The 26194-nt window shown below is 41.1% G+C and overlaps 1 protein-coding gene across 2 annotated transcripts in view; it reads right to left on the bottom strand.

Moving 5' to 3' along the window:
* CDH13 (cadherin 13) overlaps positions 1 to 26194 on the bottom strand; it is a 1187477-nt gene that overhangs the window by 884161 nt on the left and 277122 nt on the right. The gene's annotated exons all lie outside the window — the stretch shown is intronic.

The following is a 26194-nucleotide window of genomic DNA, read 5'->3' as shown; positions in this document are numbered from 1 at the left end:
CTTACTTGAAGTTACAAGATAGTAAATGAAACTATGGTTTGTGTGATGCCCCACTAGATTCCATAGCTTCAGTGTACAAAAGTAGGACTCTGTGACCTCCCTAAGAGTTGGCCTTACACTGAAAACTTTTAGAGGTGGCAAATTCACTCTTCACATTTCAGCTTAAAATGTTCTTGTCTGGCTTTATTCCTTTCTAAAGGCTTAAGAACAATAACAGCAGTAAATACGCTCATGTATTGAACCCTTACTATCAACCAAATATAGTTCTGAGCATGCAATGCACACCAGTCCTTAAACTCACTTCATTCATAGAAAAAACGTTCACCAAATTCCCACCTGATGCCAGATATTGAGCAGTATGGAGACACGCATGTAACAGAAATTATTACAGGCATACTTCCTTTTATTGTGCTTCCCTTTATTACATTTCACAGACATTGCATTTTTTACAAATTGCAGCTTTGTGGCAACCCTGTGTTGAGCAAGTCTATTGGCTCCGTCTTTCTTAAAACATGTGCTCTCTTCGAGTCTCTATGTCAGCATTTTTTTACAATAAAATATTCTTTAAGATATATGCTTTTTAAAATACATAATGCTATTGCACACTTAAGAGACTATAGTATAAACACAACTCTTATATGCACTGGGATACAAAAATATGTGTGACTTGCTTTATTGCAATATTTCCTTTATTGCCATTGTCTGGAATCAAATCCTCAATATCAACAAGGTATGCCTGTATACCCTTTTTAAATTTAAGGAAACAGAAGCTCAAAAAGTAGTTAAACCCCAGGTTATACAGTGTGGCACAGACTAGCTAGTGACTCACCAAAGAGATTTTATCTTCCTCTCAGGCACATGATTAGACTAATTTTCTAGCCTCCCTTAAGTCTAGTCAATGGAATGTGCACAAAAGTAGAATTCTCACTTTCAGGCATGGGTCATAAAATCCTTTTCTGTGAGTCTTTCTCTCCAGAGCAAGAAATAAGTACCAACTTATTAAGATCCTGAGTTTTGGAGGCATATCTGTTATAGCAGCATGCATTTCCTCAGTTAATACATACAACAGGCAGAAGGGCAAGGCCAGAATTAGGGTCTAAATCTGATTGATTCTAGAGTCTAGGATAGGGGGCAACGACACTCATGTTTGCTTCTTTGAAACCTCTATACACTGATCTGAGTTCTACTCCCTGACATGTGAAAGAATCTGCTTATTTCTTCTTCTGTAATACAGGCCTTCGGGGTCTTGAATTATATTCTGTGTCTTTCCTTACCTTTCCTAGTTACTTATATGAAATAGTTGTCCAGTCGTATTTAATTTGCCAGTGGCTTCTTTGAAATATACAAAAAAGGTACAAATGCATTAGAGGAAATCAATAAGACCAAAAATTTGCTCTTTGAAAATGTCAACAAGATTGACAAATCTTAGCTAAACTAACCAAGATAAAAAGAGAGAAGACACAGATCACCAAATTAATAAATAAAAAAGAGCACACTGCCGCTGATCTTACAGAAATTTAAATGATTATAAAGAAATGCTATGAATAATGTTATGCCAACAGTTAGACTATTTCTATGAAATAGAAAACATTTCTAGAATGATACAAATTATCAAACTGATTCAAGAAGAAATTAAAAATCTTAATAGCAGAAAACAGTTAAAAACAAATAATAATAAACTGAATCCATAATTTAGACTATTTCTGCAAAGAAAAGTTCAGAGCCAGACAGATTCACAGGTAAGTTTTATCAAGCATTTAAAGAGGAAATAATACCAGTATTCTACAAACCCTCCCAAAAAATATAGGAGGAGAGAACACTTCCCAACTCATTCTATGAGGCCACTATTACATTATTACCAAAGCCATTTAAAGATATTAAAATAAAAAAGACCAATATCTCTCATGAATATAGAAACAAAATCCTCAACAAACTGTTTGCAAACTAAATTTAATAACATAGTTAGCAGGCTGATAATGGGTCCTAAAGATATCAGATCCTGACCCCTGATGCAATGATGCAATCTGTAAATACTACGTGATTTGGGAAAAAAAGGTCTGTGCATATGTGATTGAATTAAATATTTTAAGATGGGGAGATGATCCTAGGTTATTCAGGTGGTCCCTAAATGCCATCACTGTTTTCTTATAAATGGAATCCAGAAGGAGATTCTATGAGAGATAGAGAAGGCAATGTGACATCAGAGAAAAGGGATACTGGAAGATACTGGCCTTGCTGATCAAAGTGATGTGACTACAGGCCAAGGAATGCCAGCTGCCACCAGAAGCTGGAAGAAGCAAGAAATGAACTCTCCCCTAGAGCCTCTGGAGAGAGTGTAACTCTGCCGACACTTAATTCAGCCCAGTGATACCAATTTTGGACTTCTGGGCTTCAGAACTGTGAGAAGATAAATTTCTTGTTTTAAGCCACCAAATTCATGGTAATCTGTTACAACAGCCACAGAAAACTAATACAACTTATCAAAAGGATTGTACACCTCGAGGAAAATAACCAACTAGGCTTTATTACAGGAATGCAAGGTTGGTTTAATATTCAAGAATCAATTAATGCAATAAGCTTAGTTAATAGACTAGAGGACAAAAACAACAATCATCCTGAAATATGCAGAAAAAAACATTTATAAAATCTAACACTGATTCATGATAAAAGATTTTTAACAAATTTGAAATTGAATGGGGCTTACTCAATATGATAAAGAGCACATCTGAAAAGCCTGCAGGTAGCATCATACTTAGTGGTATAAATGTTTAATAGATGAAATACTTTCCACTTAACATCAGAAATGATGCAATGATGTCCATTCTTACCACTTCTATCTGATTTTGTAAAGAAGGCTCTAACTAGTGAAATCAAGCTGAGAGAGGGGGAAAAAAGGGAGTGTGTGAGAGACAATATAAGATTAAAAAATGGATCCTAATACCCCTGGTAGTCTCTGACCAGCACGGTCCACAGTGGGGCCTGCAGTGGAGACTTAGCCTTGCCAGACAGCATTCTTTTCTTTTCCATAGGAAATTGCCTTGGTCCCACAGTCTGTTTACAGATGGGGTGACTCCATTCCTAGTTGTAGGAGGGGCATTTGACTTTGACCCAGGTCATGATCACCAGTGTATGTTGTCTTTGTTGGTCGCATCACTGATTCAGGGAAAAGCACGGGAACCATATTCATTTAAGTGAACTTCATTCTGTACTTTTGTTTGAACTGTGTTAGACTCTTTCCATTAGTGTTTCTCTGAAGGTTGGGTGTGAGCCTGGAGCTGCTGGCAACTATCTCTGCATTATGAGGAGAGAACTTATGGGAAACTGAAAACATGTGTGAGGTTTGGGAAGGGGTGAGGGATGGGGAATGGAGCCAACACAGACAAAAGCCAAGCAAAGAGATGAAGACGAAGTCCTGGTGGAGGGTGCCATCTGAGTTTATATGCCCAGTCAGGCCTGAAGCAGCCCTATTCATGGACTTCTCGCATACATGAGACATGCAGTGTTCTTTTGCTTTAGCCACTTTGATTTAAGTTTCTGGCACTTGGAGTAGCAAAAGCCCTGACTAACACAAAGATCATGACCCCACCCACCCACATTTTGATCTTGATATTACTCTTTCTATCAAATAAATCTCACGATTGCTCTCTTAAAATTCACAAAACTTGTTTCATAATTCCCCTCATTTGACTCTAAGTTTCAATAAGGTAAGGACTATTATTTCTGTTTGTTTTCCAGCATATTCCTAATGCCTAGCACACTATAGATAGTCAATATTTGCTGAATGAACAGAGATGCATGGATTTAGAGTGGATGAATGATGATGAACAGATGGATCTGTTCAGAATTATACTGGGCTTAAGTTCTGCTACCAGTTTCCAGAACTTATCTTTTCCGTTTCTCTTAAAATGTTGGCCACATGCACACATATGTTCATTGCAGCACTATTCACAATAAACATGGAATCAAACTAAATGCCCATCAATGGTGAGTTGGATAAAGAAAATAAAATAGGGTACAAGTACACTGTGGAGTATTATGCAGCCATAGAAAAGAACATGATCATGTCCTTTTCAGGAACACAGATGGAGCTGGAGGCCATCATCCTTAGCAAGCTAACACAAGAACAGAAAACCAAATACAGCATGTTCTCACTTATAAGTGAGAGCTAAACGATGAGAACACATGGATACAAAGGGGAAACAACAGACACTGGGGCCTATTTGAGGGTGGTGGGTGGGAGGAGAAAGAGGATCAGAAAAAATAACTATTGGGTACTAGGCTTAGTAGGAGGCTGATGACCTAATCTGTACAACAGACCCCTGTGACATAAGTTTACCTATATAACTAACCTGCAGATATTCTCCTGAATCTAAAACAAAAGTTTAAAAAGTAAAGATGCCATATGACAAAGATATAAAAAGACTGAAATACAACATTTAAAAAACACATTTGGGATATAGAGGCCAACAAAAAATTGATATTCTTGTCATATCAATTAGTATTAGTACTATAAAAAAAAGCCAAACAGAAAAAATGTACTAACAGACATTAATTGTATTTTACTAAAGAAATGTAAATGGCCAATAAATATATGAAAAAAGTTAAACCTCATGAGCAATGAAGCCACGTTCATTTTTAAACATTCAGTTGACAAAAATGCATAGTCTTGTCAAACAGGTATAATAAATGATCCTCTAATATACTCTGGGTGGCTTTATAATTTGGGTACAAACTCTGGAGAGGAGCAATTAGTCAATATGTATCAAAAGTTACAGTGTGGGCCAGGCGTGGTGGCTCACACCGTAATACCAGCATTTTGTTGGGGGTCAAGGTGGGTGGATCACCTGAGGTCAGGAATTCAAGATCAGCCTGGCCAACACGGTAAAAGCCCGTCTCTACTAAAAATACAAAAATTAGCCAGGCGTGGCGGTGGGCACCTGTAATCCCAGCTACTGGGGAGGCTGTGGCAGGAGGATCGCTTGAATCTGGGAGGCAGAAGTTGCAGGGATTGGACATAGTACCATTGCACTGCAGCCTGGGTGACAGAGTGAGACTATGTCTCAAAAAAAAAAAAAAAAAAAGTTTAAGTATGCATACCTTTTGACCCAGACCTTCTATTTCTAGGAACTTATTCCACAGAAATAAATAACCAGACAAAAACCATGTTGGCCCTGCCCATCTGCTGTCTACTCACCTCTCTTCTTCATGATGTCTCAAAAAAGTCACAGAAACTGGTGCAGAGATTTTCTCTGTGTCTTCTGTGAGAAATAATTCATCGAGTTTTATAGATGTGAACTTGCTTAAATCAATAGGATACACTTTTATAATCTTCTCAACTATCTTGAATTCCAATTTTCTCCTATTTATATTTGTCCAACCCTTTTACAGGGTGATGATTATTTTCTTTGATCATAGAAAAGAGGTAGCCTGTGCCTGTGTGGTTCTGGATTTACTTTGCCACCTTTTAATAGGGCACCAGCTGCCTCACAGCAGGTCTGTGCACAATTGCCAAAACAAACCTCTTTTTGTGATCTTTGGCTTATTTAACATTTGCAATTGTCAGGAAGCTTTAGGATCCCGTACAATCATGATGGGTCAAGGATCCTGCTCCCCACATGTGTATCCATTTACTTTACATGTTTCTTCTTTTTTTTTTTTTTTTTTTTTCTTGAGACAGAGTCTCTCTATTGCCCAGGCAGGAGTGCAGTGGTGAGATCTGGCTCACTGCAACCTCTGCCTCCTGGGTTCAAGTGATTCTCCTGCCTCAGCCTCCCAAGTATCTGAGATAATAGGCGCCAGCCCCACCACACCTGGCTAATCTTTTGAGTGTTTTTAGTAGAGCTGAGGTTTCACCATGTTGGTCAGGCTGGTCTTGAACTCCTGACCTCAAACGATCCGCCTGCCTCGGCCTCCCAAAGTGTTGGGATTACAGGCGTGAGCCACAGTGCCTGGCCTATATGTTCTCTTTTAAACTGAGTTTATTAGAGAAGTTCACATTTTGTCATAATATGCTTCTTTGAATGTGTTATTTTTTTCTCTCCTTTTCTCTATGTGTCTCTCACTGACTCCCTCCCATTTCCTCTTCTTCTTGCCTCTCTTGCCTTTCTCAACTATCTTTCAGGTTTTTACAGTTAGATAGCCAGGACTTCCCTTTGAAGAGTCTTTCTTTCTTTCATTTCTTTCCTCTGTATTAATGTATTAAAGTTTTAAGATATCTAAATTTTCCTCTGAACCTGAGTTGAAATGTTCTTTCCCCAAAACTAGGGCACCTTCCTGGCCTAACCCTGAGCGCTCCTTCACTGGACCTCCCCACTGGAGACCAGCATGGTCAGGCCTTTGCACCACTGCCCCACTGGCTCCACAGGACCTGATAGTCCCTTCTTTAGAGTTAATGCGGCCCTTTCTTCTCACTTATTTGTAAGCATCTTCCTTTCATTTACTTTCTCTGTTGAATGCAGCAACGTTCAGACTTCCTTCCTCACTGACCTGCTCCCCATAAGTTTTCCTGTCTTAGTGGTTTAAAAGGCAAAGGCTATCCCCTTTTATTTGCTCCCTTCTGTTTGTCAATGATCATTTTTATGGTGAGTGGCTGTGTGAGTGTGGATGCAGGAATATTCTAGGTCTGTTAAGGCTTTGGATATTTTCACATAATTTTAGTTTGCTACATACTAATCAGAACTTTGGTCAATTCCATTTTATTTAAGGAACACCTAAATACGTCACATAAAAAATGTAGAAATATAAATGCTATATATTCCACAACTATCTCCAAGCAGGGAATATTTTTTAGGTCTCCTGCTCTCTTACTTCAAAATTAAAATTAAGATAAATGACAATGAAGTATTTTAACAAGCATAAAAAATTGTTTAAAATATTTTAACAAACATAAAAATTATTGATACGTTCTCATAAACCTCCCAAATATGCTACTGGGCTTTATGAGAATGTATCTATCATGGCACTTATCGGGGTCTTCCTTTATATTTTTATTTCTTTATTTTATTTCTTTATTCTTTTTTAGACGGAGTCTCGTCCTGTTGCCCAGGCTGGAGTGCAGTGGCGCAATCTCAGCTCACTGCAACCTCCACCTCCCGGATTCAAACAATTATCCTGCCTCAGCCTCCCAAGTAGCTGGGATTACAGACGCCTGCCACCATGCCCAGCTAATTTTCGTATTTTTAGCAGAGAAGGGGTTTCATGATGCTGGCCAAGTTGGTCTCAAGCTCCTGACCCTGTGATCCACCCGCCTCGGCCTCCCAAAGTGCTAGGATTACAGGCGTGAGCGACGGCGCCCCGCCAGGGTCTTCCTTTTATTCGAATCATTTATACACAAATCTCTTACCTGCTACACTGGGCCCTGGGAGCCTGTGGGTTAATCCATTTCTGTAGCCTATATTGCATCTTTTTTTTTTTTTTTTGAGACGGAGTCTCGCTCTGTCGCCCAGGCTGGAGTGCAGTGGCCGGATCTCAGCTCACTGCAAGCTCCGCCTCCCGGGTTCCCGCCATTCTCCTGCCTCAGCCTCCCAAGTAGCTGGGACTACAGGCGCCCGCCTCGTCGCCCGGCTAGTTTTTTTTTGTATTTTTTAGTAGAGACGGGGTTTCACCGTGTTAGCCAGGATGGTCTCGATCTCCTGACCTCGTGATCCGCCCGTCTCGGCCTCCCAAAGTGCTGGGATTACAGGCTTGAGCCACCGCGCCCGGCCCCTATATTGCATCTTAACCGTGGCAATCGATGTATATAGAAAGTGACAAATAAATGCTTGCTTTATGGAACTGAACTTTGGACTCCAGGTAAAATCTAGGATAAAAAGGAATGTAGTCTGGAGGCATTTAAACATCCTCCTCTTTATGGAAACATCTGATATGTTAAATATGAATTATTTTAAAGTATTAATTAAAACAGAGCCAAAAAGTCTCTGCTCAGACATGCTTTGAACACGTCCTTTAAAGCAGAAGCTGCCTTCTTTCATGTTCTGCTGTAATTCAGACATCTCTTCCCTGTAGTTAGCCAGGATTCCAGAGGCTGTGATATAGCAGTTCCCCTTCTGATGATCTACCAAAAAATGAAACATGACTATTTTGTAGAGGGTGTATGTCAGAGGGTACCTTAAAATCTCTGATATGAGATGAGTGAATCCAAGGGAAGACTCAACTTTACAAGGAGCTGTATTACCAGGATGTCTAGGAGAGACAATCATCAAAACTCACAGGACCCCTTTCACAAACATCACCTGCAGCAGGCAGTAGATGAGACCGTAGCCCTTGGGACATGTCGACCAGTTTGGGAGGATATTTTAAATGCTGTACACTCTCCCTCCTCCTGTCGACCTGACAATCTAAAATTTTTCACCAATGACGGCAGTTTCCCCCGGGCTCTTGTATTTCAGCAGAGGCTAAAACGATCCCTGTATATCACTTTGATAAGTTTGTAAAGCACTCTGGAGTCTTTGGGCAGGAAGTTGCTAAAGAAAGATACCTTCGTTACAGTTTACAAAACCATTTCCAAAATGTGCTGCTTTGGCCCTTGGAGTCAAGTTCAAAAATAGAAGCCTGTAAAATGTACCCAGAGAACCACTGTCACAAAAAGACATTCTCCCTGTAATTGGAGGGCATGCTTTAGCCTGTTACATTAGACAATTCTGATATTACATCTATATCCTAAGACCGCCTTAATTGACCATAAAAGGGACAATTGAAACACAGGATTTGATCATTGCACATACAATACTAGTGCTGTAACCACCAAATTAGACCATTTTCCAGAGAGCATCCAGGCTTGAGTTCTGTTTAAGCTGTCTCAGGGTTACATTTCATCATTGAATTTCAAAAAAGCAACAGGATATTAAGTCTATTAGGATTCAGTGAAAGTTTAGACCATTGCACATCGTGCAAATTTAACACTGGCTTCGATTCACTGTCCCTGATAAGTGTGGAGGAGGGAGAGAAAGACATTGAACACATTTTCTGAGGATTAAAATCAGACTTCCTGATACTTATGGTGACACCTTTTGGTGTCACTGGATTTAATGATGTTATATATAACGAGTTAAACAAATTTGGAGAGTCTGATTAATGAACTGCAGAGACGATTTTGTAGTAGAGAACACTGATGTCTAAATGGAGCATGTAACTTCCACATTCTCCACTCTCATGTGAGTTGTGGATGCCAGGACGGCCATGTTCCATTTCACCTGCCCCGTGCCTTGATATGACACACACTTCTGCCTGCACCAGTGCGGACCAAGTTTCAAGAAAGCAGGATTTGCCTTAAAAGATCATCATAACTTTAATTTCTTTTCTCTTTACCTTTTGAAAATATTTCCATTGACTGATAACATCACACTCTTTAGCTACTAGGAGTGTCTGGGTCCTTTTAGAGGGTGAGAAGATTGTCAGGAATCATGATTAAGACATTTGCAGTTAGTCAAGTTGAAAAAAAAAAAAAAAACACTGGCCCATTCCACTATTTGCTAGTCAAGCAACAATAGAAAATTTGCTTAAAATTGCTGAACTGTAGGCTCGTTGTTTCTCCCTGTAAAATGGGGATAATAAGAGTGTCTCCTTGAAGGCATTTTTGTGAAGACTCTATGGGTTATGATAGTTTATATGACACGTAGTTAGGACTCAGTGCTTCTTAAGCATTATTATTATTATTCCTAACAAACGGGCCCTGGGAGGGGCCATGACGGCTGCATGGGGGTGGCATCAATTGTACTAAGTAGCAGCCTCCTCTAGAGTCTAGTGAAGGTTCTAGCAGGACCTTGTCCGATCACTGGAAGAAAGGAGACAACGGCTAGAGTTCTGTCCTGGTTTCTGCACCTCCCTTCCTCAGAGCTCCACGCCCACCCTCATCCTGACCAAGTCATTGCTCTCACCACACAGCACTGCCTTTCTTCTCTAAGTTCTCTTTTGCCAGATTTTAACAAGTGGTGTCTACATTCCCCAGTGCTGTCTACATCTCCTGCCTCTCAATGAAATAATCCTAAGCGTTCACCACTCTGTTTCTCAGCAGTCTCCTTAAGGATTAAAATTCAGGTGCCTCGAGTGGTTATCTTCTTGCTACACAATCTTCACTAGCTAGGTGGCTTCCCCTCCCTGTCTCAATCCCCACTCCTCTACCTGCACCTCCTTCATCTCCCAAATGATGAATTCCCTTGAACTGTTGTTCAGGCTCTGTGCATGGGGTACCCACACACAGACAAACCTCATTGGTCTCTCCTCCCCATGCACTCCTTACTCTGTCACAGCAGCTCTCTTGTCAGCAACAGCATCTTGTGCCTGGTTGCCTGCTCTGCAGGCCTCTGTGGTATAGTCACCTTAGGCTTTTCCCCATACTGGCTCAAGTTTGACCCACCGACCCACAGTCACAGGCCATCATCTTGATGGGCTTTATTCCCAGAAAGTAAAATAGTTATGGCCTGATTTCCACATATTCCCTTTAATTACAGCCCTGGGTAAGGAGGAGGGGCAGGTATCACACCCAGAGCTGGGAAAGAAAAGACTCCAAGCCAGTGGGTCAAGGTAAAACATGCAGCTGGAAGAGCAATACGTGCCCCTGTGGGAATGGACATCCCTGAATGTTCTGAATGAGCCGGCGGCTCACATCTCCCACAACGATGCAACATCGGACTTTTCTTTCTCTCACTTCAGACCTGCTACCTGCCCTTTGGAGAAAATAGGTAAACTCCAATTCACTTTGTACCAAGAAACACTTTTTAGACCATTTTAAAGTCCGTTTTAAAATCTGAGCTCCATTTCTACTGAGTTTTTTAAAAAGTTACTTAAACCAACATTTACTCAGAGTCTCATACATTCATGCAAATAATGAGATTTCCAATCCCATTCCCAATCTCATGTATTTTGAATTAGGACTAAATTCTGATTTTACCATGCAGAGACAATAAATGTTTAAAAAGACACAATTTTGAGACATCACTCTCCCCCGCTGGGGTCAATGGAGCAGACCCAACGAAGAATATTTCAATCAAATTATTTTATGTACTTCCCCATCTGTCATAGTCACCACTCATTTACTTTAAGAAATGTTTTGACCTAGAAGAGGGTTTTACGGCAGCTGGGAAGACCCCAGTTATCTGGGGAAGGGCCGGCCTGTTTGCCTTCATTCCTACATTTACGTCATGATTGTCTGAATTCCACAATCATGGAGTTATTGGTTATTATGGAGACCCATAAAGGTTTAGCTGGCTAAACCTTTATGGGTCTTTTACAGGATATTTAGCTGGCTCAGGTTTAATTTCTGGGAAGTATGACAGAGTCCATTAGTGCTCACTCCCTCTGCCATGATGAATTCACTAAATAGTTAAGAAAATAAGATGTGTGGAAAAGCAACATATTAACATGCAGAAACAACATCTGAACATGTCTCAAAGGAGGGACACAGACAAGGAGAGGGAGGAGGAGTGGGCCGGAGATTAGGGGGAGAAGAGGATGAGGAAAAGCTGCTGTTGCCACAGGTTTCCATGGTGATGGCAGGACGGGGCGGCTGAGGAGAGGGCAGGGGCAGCCGTGGAATTAGAGCTGTGGGAGCTGGGGCTCTGAGGGCTGCACACTGAGGAGCTGGCTAGACTGTGGCTGAACCATGGGTCACAAGCACATGAGGTTCACGAAGGGAGTCAGGAACTGCCAGGTGGCTCAGCGAGGTGTGGGAAGTCCAGAGCACTGGGCACATCTAAGGCTCCAGGAAGCCAGTAGGAGCAGGTGCAGTCAGCTCAAAACAGCCAGTGATGGGGCTTTTGGGGAATCTGGTGGTAAAACCACGATTCCAGGACAGGAGCCTGGGGCATAGGTATGAGGGAACCAGGCTCAGCAGACAATGGATGGCCATTGAGTAAAGTGCCATAAAGGAAGGACCTTACCTCCGAACACCCATGTTTACCAGTGCCGTCTGCATCAAGGTGTCTGAGTGAGGCTCCTGAGTGGATCTTCAGAACCCCTTATTATCTGTTTTGGGTTAACTCTTTTAATGCTGACTATTATCCTGCAGGATAGGCTCTATTACTATCCCCGTTTTACAGATGGAGACACAGAGTTAGAGAAGAGGAAGGATTTAACCAGCACAGTACAGCAGGCAGGAGGCAACATCAAGATTCCATTTGTAGCCCCTGCAGAGTTCCCTTGAGGTCACTTTTCCCTAAAAGAAGCAAAGACAAGAGGCTTTGGATGTCACAGGGAGCCTTTGCAGTTTTGTGATGAGGGGAGAGGCATGATGAAAAGGAAGTGCTAAATCAAGTGGTTATACTCAGCTGAACTGATAAACTATTCCTTGATGTTGCCATAAACTCTGAATTTGACTCTTTTGCAGAAATTTCTTTTTCACACAGACCACATTTTGCCTCATAGCCAGATGAGACGTGTGAATGAATGGAAGTCGCAAAGAATTTCAGCACTCAGGGAAACTATGGAATGCAGTGAGAGAAACTCTAAGCTCCAGTTTGGTTCTGACCTTCTTATGCTTCCCATCAGCATATGATCTAGGGACTCATCACCCTGGGAGCTACACCCCAGGTGGGATGGGGCTGCCTTACTCTGCAGCAGGGCTGAGCTCTGAGTCTACACCAACCTCAGCATCATTACCCTACTTCTAGGTTCTGGCGGAGGGCACAGCTCACCTCAAAGAAACCCCTGTCATGTTCTTTGCTCACTGGCCACACAGGTCAGAGCTGGATAAACTCATCCACTGACAAGCCTGTGGCACCGTTGGCCCTCTCGGTAGAAAAGAATACCCTCGGTGTGCTCTGAAAGGGAGAATACGGCTTTGGAAATCCCATTCTCTAAATTTGCACCTCCCAAACCAAGAAGGTAATCCTTTTAAACAGTGTGAATCATATGAGAAATATGCAGAGAGAAATAACAATGTCACATGATCACCAATAAATGCCTCTAAACACCTGTGCAGCCTGTTTAGTGGTTTGAGACTAGGAGCCTGGAAGCCTTCTTAAAGGACAGAATGAATTTCCCAGCAAGGATTAGCCTTGAGACTAGAGTTTAATGAAACAATCACTAACATTGGAGGCTTGGACAAAGGAATCGGTCGACTCCAGGGAGTTCCAGGTTTGTCTGGGGAAGATATTTATCTAATAAAACATGAATAAATAATACAAAAAATCAAAAGTCAAGACATGCAGAGGTGCCTAGAGACAAAAGGTAGTGGCTGGAGGGATAAGAAGATGCTTTAAAAGGAATTTAATGTTTTAACTTTGCACTAGACATTCATTACTGGAGAAATGTCATCACAGGTGCAGAGAGAAGCATGTACAAGGCTTCTCATAGCTATGAGTATTGGCCAGAATAGACTGGATTATGTAGCGATGACAAGTAATTGCAAAGTCTCCATGAAGTCAAACAACAAGGGTTTAATTCTTGCCTGTGCCACATGCTGCATGCAGGTCAGCAGCAGGATTTTGATGATCATAGATACCCAGGGACACAGATGACTAAGATGTCAGCATTTCATAGGATGCATAAAGAAGGCTAGAGAATTGAACACCAGCAACTGTATACTTTGGCTGAGAAAGGACACATGCCACTACTTCCAAGTACCTTTCGGTGTTCAGATCCAGTGGTATGGCCACAGCTAACTTCAAGAAGGTGGGGAGGGGAGGTATTAATAAAACCTCTTATAACCAGGAAGCAGAAAAGGACCAGATATTGGTGAACATGAGTAACGTCCATCACATGTGTATGGGCAAAAATCGGGAAGAAATGCCTGTTTCTTCATCTATACATGATATGTGAAGTACATCTGATATGGTTTGGCTGTGTCCCCACCCAGATCTCATCTTCAATAAGATGAGATCTTGAATAAGATGAGATCTCCCATAATTCTCACGTGTTGTGGGAGGAACCCGGTGGGAGGTAATTGAATCATGGGGTCAGGTCTTTCTCATGCTCTTCTCTTCGTCTCATGAGATCTGATGGTTTTATCAATGGGAGTTCCCATGCACAAGCTCTCTTGCCTGCCACCACATAAGATGTGACGTTAGCTCCTCATTTGCCTTCCGCCATGATTGTGAGGCCTCCCCAGCCATGTGGAACTGTCAATTAAAACTATTTTCTTTATAGATTACCCAGTCTCGGGTATGGCTTTATTAGAAGCATGAGAACAGACTAATACAACGTCTATACCAAAGAATAGTTAAAAACAACTTAAAATGTTAAAATGCAAGCTTCAGAAGAATGCATATAATAGTATTCCTGTTATATTTAACACACATATCTTATTTACCTCACATAATTACCTCTTATATTTAACACTTCTAGATCACAAAATTCCATGTGTCTATCTACACATGTACACATACACATGCATATAGTCAGCCTTCAGTTTCTGTGGGTTCCACATCTGTGAATTTGACCAATCATGGATTGAAAATAATATTTAAAACAATAAAAACAACAATGCAACTATAAAATATAATACAAATTTGAAAATACGGTACAACTATTTACATAGCGTTTACATTGTATTATGTAACGCTAAGTATTCTAGAGATGATTTAAAGTACAGTCATCCCTCTGTATATGGAGAACATTGGTTTCAGGACCTCCACATATATACCCTGACCCATGCATACTCAAACCCCACAGTCAGCCCCATGGAACCCTTGTATATGAAAAAGTGACCCCCTTTATATGCAGGTTTTATATCTTCTGAATATCATATTTTCAAGTTGCCATTTTGCGAAAACATGTGGATACATGGAGCCATTCAGTTCAAACTCATGTAGTTCAAGGGTCAACCGTACAGGGAGAATGTGCATAGGTTTTATGCAAACGTTACACTGTATTATAAAAGAGACTTGAGTATCTGGAAATTTTGGTATTCACAGAGGTTTCTGGATTTGGGTCCCCACAGATACTGAGGGGTGATTGTATGTACCTAAACGTCAGAGAAAAGTCTGGAATGTGATTCATTAAACTAATAATGTTGGTTGCCTCTAAGGGAAGAATATGTTTGGAAGGAGGAAAAGGGGATATCTGTTTTTCTACACTATTTAAAATGAGAATATACTCATATATAGACTTTGAATTTTTAAATAAGTTGTTTAAAAAATGCCTTCATCTGATGCCGATGCCTGCTGGGCAAGTGGCCCCTGTGTTAACCTGAAGTGCCATGTCCATTGCACAAAGGTAACTGAGACCACTTTTGACCTCCCAGTGTTCCATGAGCTGTACCCACCATGTGTTCATCAACCTTGTCAATATGGGAGGAGTTTTCATTACTAGCTGGTCCTACTTGGTCTTGCATCTGGCACTTTCCAGAACATTATGGAATTTTAATTCCAATAGAAGGTACCTCCTCCCTCAGGTTCTAGCTACGCATCACCTTTTGTATTAATGGGATAATATCCTGTGGAATGTCAAGGTTCCAGATGTTTTCCTTTTCCTTTCTTATTTCAAAACATATCTGTCTTCTGCCTAACCCTAGCTCCTTTCCTCAAGCTTCTTCTCTAGGTTAATGATAATGTGGTCCAATAAAATAATAAGCACAATAAATCCGACAGATATATTATTTACCCAAAATAACCTATTGTTTTAAATCAGGTAGAATATGCACCTTTCTTGAAAGGTCTTAGGGCAGAAGCACCAGTATATTTAAGACAGTAGGGAAGTGGAAAAAAATTTTTTGAAGAAGCTAATATTTTAAAGTAATTTGGAGGGCTCAGCCCGTGGTTTGCATTCAAAGACATACTATCTCTACTTTTGGGGGTAAATACTCAAAATATTAGTGAGAAATAGAATGGGAATAGAGCCCTCGCTCAAGTGGAGGCCCTGCACAGTGCTGGCTATGCAGGAATCATCTAGGGCAGTCCTTGGCAAGAGAGACTCCCTCCTCACACACTTGACTCAAAAGTGGCTACTCCGAGGACCTCTTCCTCCAGTTGGAAACAGAAAATGAATGTGAGGCAACACTGGTGTTGTCTTTGGCCTCACCATGAACTTTCTGTTACAGTTTACAAAAAAAGAAGAAAAGAATTGCAGGCATGGACTGTTTTGCTTTTCTCTTCTCAAAGAAAAATACACAATTGGCCCTTGTTAGTAATGGAGAAATGAATGGACTGACAGTCTGGATATTTTACAGATGGGTCAAGGCTCAGATTCAAGTTACAGTGTGACTTGGGAGAATTCACTATATGTCCCTAAACAGTAGCTTTCAATCCATACAGTAAAGGGATTATGATTAAACAGGGGCTTATGGAGCCCTTGGGGTGCTCTGGAAGTCTTCTGGGAGCCTAGTGAGGGGCAAAGAGGAGGGGACAGCAGGGGGTCACTGTGGGCCACTCCATCCTCCTGCGAACATATCACCTAAGCTTTGGTTTGTGTTCTTTTCTGTCCTTTACTGTGACTAAATTTCCATTTAGAGAAAGGGTTCCACTGAACTAGGCAATCATCAGATCCCATTTCTGTTCTGAAATTCTATATTCCAAAATAACTTACGAAGTAGACCTTGAATAAGAGGCCAGTTAAACTAGAGTAAGGGATCTTGGTAGGCAACTTTTAGTGACAGTTGCTGTGGGTTAAATTATGTCTCCCCAAAATTCATATTCATCCAGAACCTCAGAATGCAACCTTATTTGGAAATAAGGTCTTTGCAGATGTGACAAAGTTATGGTCATCTTAGATTAGGATAGGCTCTAAACTCAAATACTGGTGTCCTTACAAAAACACATGAGAACACACAGAGAGGCAGAAGGGGAGGTCAGGAGACAATGGAAGCAGAGGTTGGCAAGACGCATCTGCAGGGAATGCCAAGGACTGCTGGGAGCCGCCAGCCTCTAGGAAGGGGTGAGGAAGGATCCTCCCCTGGAGCCTTCAGAGGGAGTACAGCCCTGCCCAAACCATGAATATGGAATTCTAACCACTAGAACTGTGAGAAAATACATTTCTGTTGTTTTAAGCCATTTGAGTTAGTGGTAATCTGTTACTCCAGCTCTCAGAAACTAATAGAAGAGCCTAATAGACACTAGACAATTTCAGGTGAGTCCCCTCATTAAAATCCTAGCAATGAGAAACCAGCCTTTGTCACAGCTCATTCTCCCCAGTCCATTAGCAAGGAAATATCCTTTTGTGGTTATTATTTTTTTTAGGACATGGTAGTAAGAACTCTTACAGTACAAATGGGCTCATGATTGCTTCAAGGGGTTTCCCGCACAAATTGCCAGCGCTTTGATGTAGTAACAAAAGCTGAAAACTCACACCCAGAGAAATGGGGACTAAGGGCCAATCATGTGTTAAATGTACCTTCATCGTGGCCACCATGGAGATCTGCTAAGCTATAAACTTACTGAGGAGATTATTAATCTATCAACTTTCCAATAAAGGGCTCCTGAACATCTGAAAGCCTGAAATGAAATAATGATACCTGCAGAAACTTCTCCATCTTCATTAAGAAAATACAGTGTCAGAGATTCTCTTTCCTTGCTTTTGTGGAGAAGATCTCCAGATAGATGTATAGGTAGGTAGGTAGATACATAATAGACAGGTGGAAATATACATGTATACATTTATATACTCATATAAACATACACACACATATGTATTTTTTCAAAATCAGAGTATATCCTATTTAAATATTTTTCTGAAAGAAAAATTTCAACAGAGCCTGGGAAAAGAGAAAAAGGAGAGAAACTTTTGCCACACTGTACAATGCCGTAGCCAGTAGCCACGTGTGGTTATTAAGCATTTGAAATGTGGTTCATCCTAACTGAGACGTGCCACAAGCGCAAAATAAATACACACTGGATTATAACGACTTAGCACAAAAAGGTAAAATATGTGAATCATTTACTATATTGATTATACACTGAAGTCACATTTTAGATATGGATTAAAGTACATTATTAAAATTAATTTTATCTGGTTCTTTTTGCTTTTTTGATGGAGCTACTAGAAAATTTAAACTTACTTGTGTGACTTACATTATATTTGTATGAGACAGTGCTGGTTTAAGGAATATGTGGTTTCTGATACTTTCTATTTAGTCATCATTTTGAATATTTTTGTTCAGGAAATTATCATTTTTCTTAGGCTCTGTTTTTAACTTGCTGAAAAAATTATCTTACATACACACACACGTGATTCATGTTATAATACCCAAGTTCCTATTTTTCTTTTTCTTATGGTAACTTCTTCCTCCTTAAAAACTAGCAGATACGTAATTAATTCATATACATTTTACTCATAAATATCTCGTTATATTATAAATTGCTGCGTCACCTTGGCAAGGTGCTTAACCTCTTAACCTCAGTATTATCTCCCATAAAAGAAGTCTATCTAGACAGAGATGATCCATATAATCGTGATTCTCAAGCTCTTTCTCCCATCTAAACACACTGGATGGTTATAGAACTGCTGTCAGCAGCCTTGGCTCATTGTGAATGGCTCTGCCTCTGCTTTCCCCCACTTCCCCTGGAGAATCATTGACGTGTCTTTCTCAGACTCAGCAAGATGCTTCTAGGGAAGAGTCCAATTGCAGCAGTTAGAGTCAGAGCCTCTAGAATGTTGAAGAAACCTAGGTTCATTTAGGGAGAAACTGCACTCCATGGGAGAAACCTAGGTTCATTTAGTTCAAATGCTGCACTCTATTCATGGGAAATGGTGCCCCACATGGAGTAATGGTCTGCTAGTCAAGTCACTCAGCTGGCCAGAAGCAGAAGGCTGGCTCTGGTAAATACTGACTACCAGTAAAACCTGCTTCACGTAAATTATGCTGTGATGGGAGGGGAGGCTGCAATGACTTAAAACCCCACAGTAAAGACGACCATACCCACCCGGGTATCTTCAATTGCACATGCACTATGACTGACTCTCCATATATTGCTCCCTTTCTCTCTGCAACCACTGCATTCTGCTGGGAGGTATTAGGTTGGTGCAAAAGTAATTTCTGTTTTTGCCATTAGGCAAAAGCAGAAATTACTTTTGCACTCACCTAATAGTCTTCCCCCGTCTCAATTTGCCACAAAGGGTGAAAAGACAAAGGATTCAGAGTGAGGTGAACCAACGAGGGCGTCTTGGAGAAAACAGAACGTCTCCCAATTTAAGCTAAAAATCATCATATCAATCTCTCTTTGGAGAGAAAATGAGAGACTAAGTAGAAAACTACTTGTGATGGATTTGGATGCCGAAACCTTCTGAAGGTTTTCCAAAAAACATTTCTGTTCTGTGCAGAACTCAGGCATTAATGTTAGATCAAGTCATGATTGACGTAAGTTTGTATTTATTACAAAAGATGCCAAGTTATATTTAGGTGTTTTTTTCTTCCTTAAATCTCACACTAATTGCTTGTCACCTTTCAAAATATCATAATTAGCACCATTTAATTTGTGTGCTTAAATATTTTAATAACAGGTTATAATTTTAATAGAGAAAAAAGCAATTTGGAAGAGATTCATAGGATTCTATGACTTCCAGAAGAATAGGGAGAGAGAAAAAGAGAGACAGACAGAGAAGCAGATAGACAGACTGGGCTTTAGAGTAGACAGAACTGGGGCCCCATTGTGACTTGCCACTTCCTAGCTATAGGCACTTCAGCAATCTGCATCACCTTTCTCAACCTCAGTGCTCTTATTTCGGAAACATGGACAATAAACCCTACCTTCTTTATTAAGATGCTCTAAGGGTTATTCCAGGCTTGTTACTACAAAGCCCCTAACACATGAGGGATAACATATATGTTCCCTTTTCCTATATACACAGCCCCCTAAGGAAAGGGGAAAAAAAAAAAAAACCACCACCACCAACAACAAAAACCCGTTAGAGTCTGATTCCACGTAGAAAGTTTCCAGGGCAATTGAACTGTGAGAAGCATTTTCCAGTTCGCTCAGGGCTACAACACCAGAATAAAACAAAAAGGATCAAAAAGGATGAAAAAAGGGTTCAAGTCCCAAGGGTGAGAGAAAGATAACAGCAGGGTGGGTGGCCAGGAAGGGCCAGAATAAGGAAAAAACTAGGTGGGAAGAATGGCTGAGGATAAAAATTCAGAGACCATGAGCTAGGGCTCCCACTTTACGTGTGAGCAAGTCCACTGAGGGTAGGCAAAGCAAACCAAAGCCCTTCACAGGGTCAAACACCAACCCAGCCTCCAAAGAGGACAGGTGGAGATGGATGGCATAAGCTCCCGGCTCTGAGAAACCCAGGATTCAATAGGGTTGCCATGCAAACTCAACCTAACCAAGGTGCTGGGCCAAATGTTCTTCATGGAGGCATTCATTACTGCTGCTGTTTTTGACACCATGTTTGAATTAGTGTTTCTGTGGGTTATCCTATGAATAAGTCAACAGGCAGAGGCTTGAGGTGGTTTCACCACTTACTGCTCACGTGCTTTAAAGTCTCTGAATCTTGCTCATCTTATCTTTTTCCATTACCATCTTTATAGAGTTGTTGCAAGGATTCAAGGAAATAATGTAAGACTCAGGCAGAATGCCTGAAATACAGAAAGGACTCAACAGTTGATAGCCATGAAGACAAAGATGATGATGTAGATTCCAACTCTTATAGCTTCTCCAAGACCCATCCAATTTGCCCAGACTTCGCCCTTTCCACACTGATGCATATTTCCAACCTACCATTGGTAGTTTATATTGGATGAACCCTCTTTCTACCAACCAGACCAAGGCAGACATCTTCTGGCTTTTAAAAGAACATCTGATGGGAAATACAGAAAATAAACATGGAAGGTTTCGATGGGGAAATCTACCATGAATGGCTCAACAGAAGAGACAGCAATGAATGAATGCCAATGTTGCATGGCATTTCACCAGCAGTAATGAATATGGCACTGATTCATATATAGGTACAGTTGTAGGGGGCCAAGCAAAGAAGCACATGAGAAAAGAGAGGTGGGGAAGGTTAAGAAGCTAAACACATTCCAAGAGAAATGAGTAAATAACTCCCAAGGAAAGAAGGAAAATGAGAATTAATCAGGAGTGTGCTGAGCCGTGGCACTGCCAGGCACAATCACAGGACTTCTTAATTGCTTGTCAAAGACCCATGCATCCTGGCAAAACGATCCTCAACTAATGCTGGGGCTTTTTTTTTTTTTTCCTCCTAACCTGGCTTCATTTATCATGATTAGAAAACAAGTCAAAATTGATTTCTGTTTATTTTATAAGGCAAATCTCCAGAGAACCTTTCTCCCCAGTAGTTATGATAATTTTTACCTCAGATGAGGAACATCCTAAGAACATAAAGAACCGCTTTATATTGCTTTAGGAGGTTAGGGCACATTTACGCATATCATGAAAAATGGCAGTCTCTTAAGCTTCTACAAATCACCTCACATCCATCAAAGTGAGCCTTTTAGTTCTTTCCTGCTTTAAAATGGGCAAACTGGCCAGGCGTGGTGGCTCACGCCTGTAATCCCAGCACTTTGGGAGGCCAAGGCAGGTGGATCATGAGGTCAGGAGGTCGAGACCATCCTGGCTAACATGGTGAAACCCCATCTCTACTAAAAATACAAAAAATTAGCAGGGTGTGGTGGCGGGCGCCTGTAGTCCCAGCTGCTTGGGAGGCTGAGGCAGGAGAATGGCGTGAACTCAGGAGGCGGAGCTTGCAGTGAGCTGAGATCGCACCATTGCACTCCAGCCTGGGTGATACAGCGAGACTCGTCTCCAAAAAAAAAAAAAAAAAAGGGCAAATTAATGGTAGTTTGATATGGGCCAACAGCCCAAGCTTTGAAATGAGACACACTTGTGTTTGAGTCTTAACTCTGCCACATAACAGTTATGTAACCTTGGACAAGCCACTAAAAGAATTCTCAGCTTTATCTCAGAGAAACTGAGGTTGCTAATACCACCCAGATTTTCTGGGAATGATCAGGCATTGTTTGTGTGAAAAGTATCTGCACAGAGAATCTGTTCTACTGATGGAAGTCATGGAAATGGTGCCCTACAAGTTTAATGAAACCCTCACTGGACTCCAGGCTCCATGAGGGCAAGACCTTTGTGTTTTAATTTGAGTTACATGCAGGCAATTGGCACAGGGCCTGGTATACGGTTCATATCCATTTTATCTATGTAATATTATACCTAGCACATGCCACAACTCTGTGAGTGTTTATCAGTTATTAATCCATTTAATCCAATCAATATTTGCTGGCTGTCTTTTATTCCTTACTGAAAAATACATTGAGCAATTATTATACCCCAAGCGATGTGCCTTTTTCGGGGTGCCCTCTAGAACCTAGAATGCAGAGGGTAGATTCATTCGTTCTTTGATCTACCCACTCACATGCTTGTTCACTAAGTATTTCAGTTTTAGCTTTAGATGGCTATCTCAGCTCACTATCTTTGTCAGGTCTCCTAGATGAAAAACAAGTTCAGCTTGCCCTCATCCCTGCACCCTGACTATCCAAGAAACCCAATCATCATCATGGTCATTATCACACACACACACACACACACACACACACACAGAGGAAAATACTCTCTATTCCCCTAAGATTTTGTTAATCAGGTAAATCGTATTTGAAGGCCTGCAAGGAGACTCCTAATTTGTGGGCCTCATATTGCCAGAAAACAAGCTGCGATGAGAACAACAAGACAATGTCAGCAGAAGGTCAAAAAACAACCTTTTTCTTCTGTACAGACATTTTTATTCCCTAAACAGATTCCAGGAGATCATGCTCTCTTTCTGGAAGTGTAATCAAGGCAAAAAAAAAAAATCAATATACATTTTGGCCCATGCAAAACAACCTTATGAGGGGCATTAACTTGATCTCCAAGAACCTAGAAACTTCCCTGGCAAGTTTGGCATTCTGGGCTCCTGGATCATTCACAGATGAATTTCCTTTATCCATGAAGGCCCCATTCCTGGGATTTAGTGCTTAGGACTCGCCTGCTCCTTTTGGTTTATGCTTAATCCCAAAAATTAATTCTGAGTCTCCTGCCTGGGGAAGTTTCTGCCATAGAATTTCTTGGCATTTACCCAGCCAGAAAGGAAGTGATTGATTCTTCCTTCACTCTTCTGCACAAAAGCTAACAACTGGGCAGAAATATCACCTGCCTTAGCACTGGCCTCTTCCAGGCTCGCCTCTTGACCTACACTCTTGATTTCATCCCTCCCGTCTCCTCCGGGACACTGGTTCATCAATTACTCTGTTTCTCTCTCCGATCTTCAATCACTTCCTCTCTGCTGGTTACTTCACAGCAGCTTACAAACATGTTTAAGGCTTATTTATTCCGGGAAAATAACAAAATAAAAATCCTTCTCTCAATTCTACCCGCCTCTGAAGTTATTTCCTATCCCTTGCTTTTTCAAGAGAGCTGAGCTTTTTGATAGAATTCATTTACTTTCTCTCTTCTCTGTGTCATCACCCCTGTACTTCTTGAACCAGGCCAAACCGGCTTGTGGCCTTATCAAGTCACTGAAACTCTTGTGCCAAAGATTATTCATAACCCAGTAAAACTCAACTTCAGAGTTTATTTGGCTTGGCCTGCTTGTGATATTTCATTTACACTTGTACTCATTCACTTATTCACATTCTCTAAGTGTCAAGCACTCAGCTATACTTGGGCCGGGCATGGGCCTGTTGTCCTGGTTCTTTCTGTCCACCAGTAATAAAGATGTGATCTAAAAGGGGCCCAGCAAGAATCACTCTTGGCAGAGGGAATGGCAGTTGCAAAGACACTGGGTGGGAAGGAACATGGCATATTTGGAAAAGTCAAAGTAGCGCCACGTTTCTGGGACATAGAAAGCAAGAGAGAGAGCTGTCGAGATGGGGCAGGGGACACATGGAGGAGCCAGACCTCATGACCCATACATGTAGATTTCCGGTGTCATTCTGAAAGCTATGGGGAAAACTGGCAACTGCCCTGCCCTCGTAATCGCTTGCACACGCTCACCATCCTGAATGGCAGGTGCCAGGAAATGATGGGACTAATACGGACAAATAACAGCAAAGAGAAATTTGACTACTTCTCAATTCCCAGTATGCTGAAGACATAGCAATTCACTTTCTTTTGTTTGGAGGCGAAGATTGCAGGTTTATGCCCTTGTCGACAAAGGAATGTGTCCACACTAAATGGGCCAATTGAGACAGACAGGCAGAGGTGCTTCACTACACGACTACAAAGCAACGCAAAAATGCTTCAATAAGGCCAAATCCATGCGTACTCCAACACACACACACACACACAAACACACGGGCACCTACACGTGCCACCCACCTGCAGGCTTTGCCTCATTTATTTCTGAGTTCCTAAATCAGGGCTTGGGCTAGATAATAAAATAGATAGGATATTTGTTATCATCAAACAAATAGGAAACTGAGCTTTAGATAACATAAGGATTCTGAAAGTTAAGTGCCATTTTATGATGCCTTTCAATTTAGAAGTATATTGCAGATAAAACATGGCTTTTGCGTAAACCATTGATGTATCGTGTTAAGATCAATGAATTATTAAAAGAATAATCTCTTAGACACCAAGAAATTTTCTTCTAGTGTACTCTAGGGACCATGGGTAGATGCATTACACATACTAATTTGACACTGCCCTGACTGTAATTTATATACACTCCAAAATATCCACCTGACATCACAGACGCTTGGTCTTCCTCCCACACACTCAGCTAATGGGAGACCCTGTGGACCGAGCTTGCAGTAACGGAAGGGACACTGTGCACTCTATTTCTCTAGACAACTGAAGTGGACACTGTGATGGACCCTTCAGATTGTCCTTCAAAAAGGACTTGCCATCCCAGTTGATGAATGTGATCTCAGAGGACAGTCTGAATGCTGGTCCTCTCTGGAATTACCTCAGCTGCAGAGAACTGCCTCATCCAAGGTTTCGCCCCCTCCAGGGCAGCCCATATCTAAATACTGAGTGAAGTTAAGCATACTCTTTAATAAATAAGCACTTCAATAAATAAAAATGCTAAACTGCAGCTCAGACTCTGTTTCCCAGAAAACACAACCTGAGACAACTTCACTTAGAATTCCAGCCCCAAATAACTGGATGAAGCTTTTCTCTATACTACTCCACCCTTCTGTCATTCACTGGGAATACCATTCCCTGTTTTATCCATCAGGTACAATCTAATGCCCTCATCAAGTTCCAGGTGAAATCTCCCACTTCTGTAAACATTCCCCACAGCCATTTGCTCCATGCTCTGTGACCTCAGAAACCTCTGGACTTTTAGACCACTGTCTCTATCATCCGTGAGACCAGTGCTATAATTCAAGAGAATTATAACAGGAGGCAAGTGTTCATTTTTTTTTTTTTTTTTTTTGAGACGGAGTCTCAGTCTGTTGCCCAAGCTGTAGTACAGTGGCAAGATCTTGGCTCACTGCAACCTCTGCCTCCCAGGTTCAAGTAATTCTCCAGTCTCCACCTCCCGAGTAGCCGGAATTATAGGCACATGCCACCACGCCTGGCTAATTTTTGTATTTTTAGTAGAGACAGGGTTTCACGATATTGTCCAAGCTGGTCTCGAACTCCTGATCTCCGGTGATCCACCCACCTCAGCCTCCCAAAGTACTGGGATTATAGGAGTGAGCCACCATGCCCAGCCATGTTCATTTTTAATTGTCTAATGTCACCTTAATAATTCTAAAAAGAAATAGGTGGAATTAATTTTAACAGTATGTTTTGTTTAATGTTATATGACCAAAAACTATCATTTTAATATGTAATCAGTATAAAAACTATTCATGAGATTTTAAAAATTTTTTTTCTTTATTCACTCTTCGAGACCTGGTACATGTTTTATACTCACAACACATCTCAATTTAGACTAAACACATTTCAAGTGCTCAATAGCTCCACGTGGCTTTTACTATATTGGACGGTGCAGATGATAAGCATCAGAGGCATAAAGATTAAGACTTAGTCCATGGACTGGCGTGCAAAGGAGTTCAACAAATGTTTGCTGATGAGGGAACAATGAATAAATGGCCAATGATAAATGAATGAATAAAGAAATAACCAAGTTACACTCATAAAGGTACATCTTAGTTACCTGGCCTAAGCCTAGGATTCATTGCTATTTCCCTGCGCCTTGCAATTTCAGGATTCTACGCAGCAGGACAGTGTGTTTATCCATGTCTTTATCCACCTTGCATTGGCAATGTACAGCATGAACAGCTAAGGGTATGGGCTTTAAGCATCAACTTTAGAAGACAGAGCTGAGTCAAGTAGCAGCTGTTGAGCTTGGTTGGGCAAGTTGCTTAACCTAT

Source organism: Trachypithecus francoisi, unplaced genomic scaffold (genome assembly GCF_009764315.1).
Source record: "Trachypithecus francoisi isolate TF-2019V2 unplaced genomic scaffold, Tfra_2.0 Lachesis_group10, whole genome shotgun sequence".
NCBI lineage: Eukaryota > Metazoa > Chordata > Mammalia > Primates > Cercopithecidae > Trachypithecus > Trachypithecus francoisi.
Note: the sequence above shows the minus strand (reverse complement) of the source record. Positions and strands in the feature narration are given on the sequence as shown.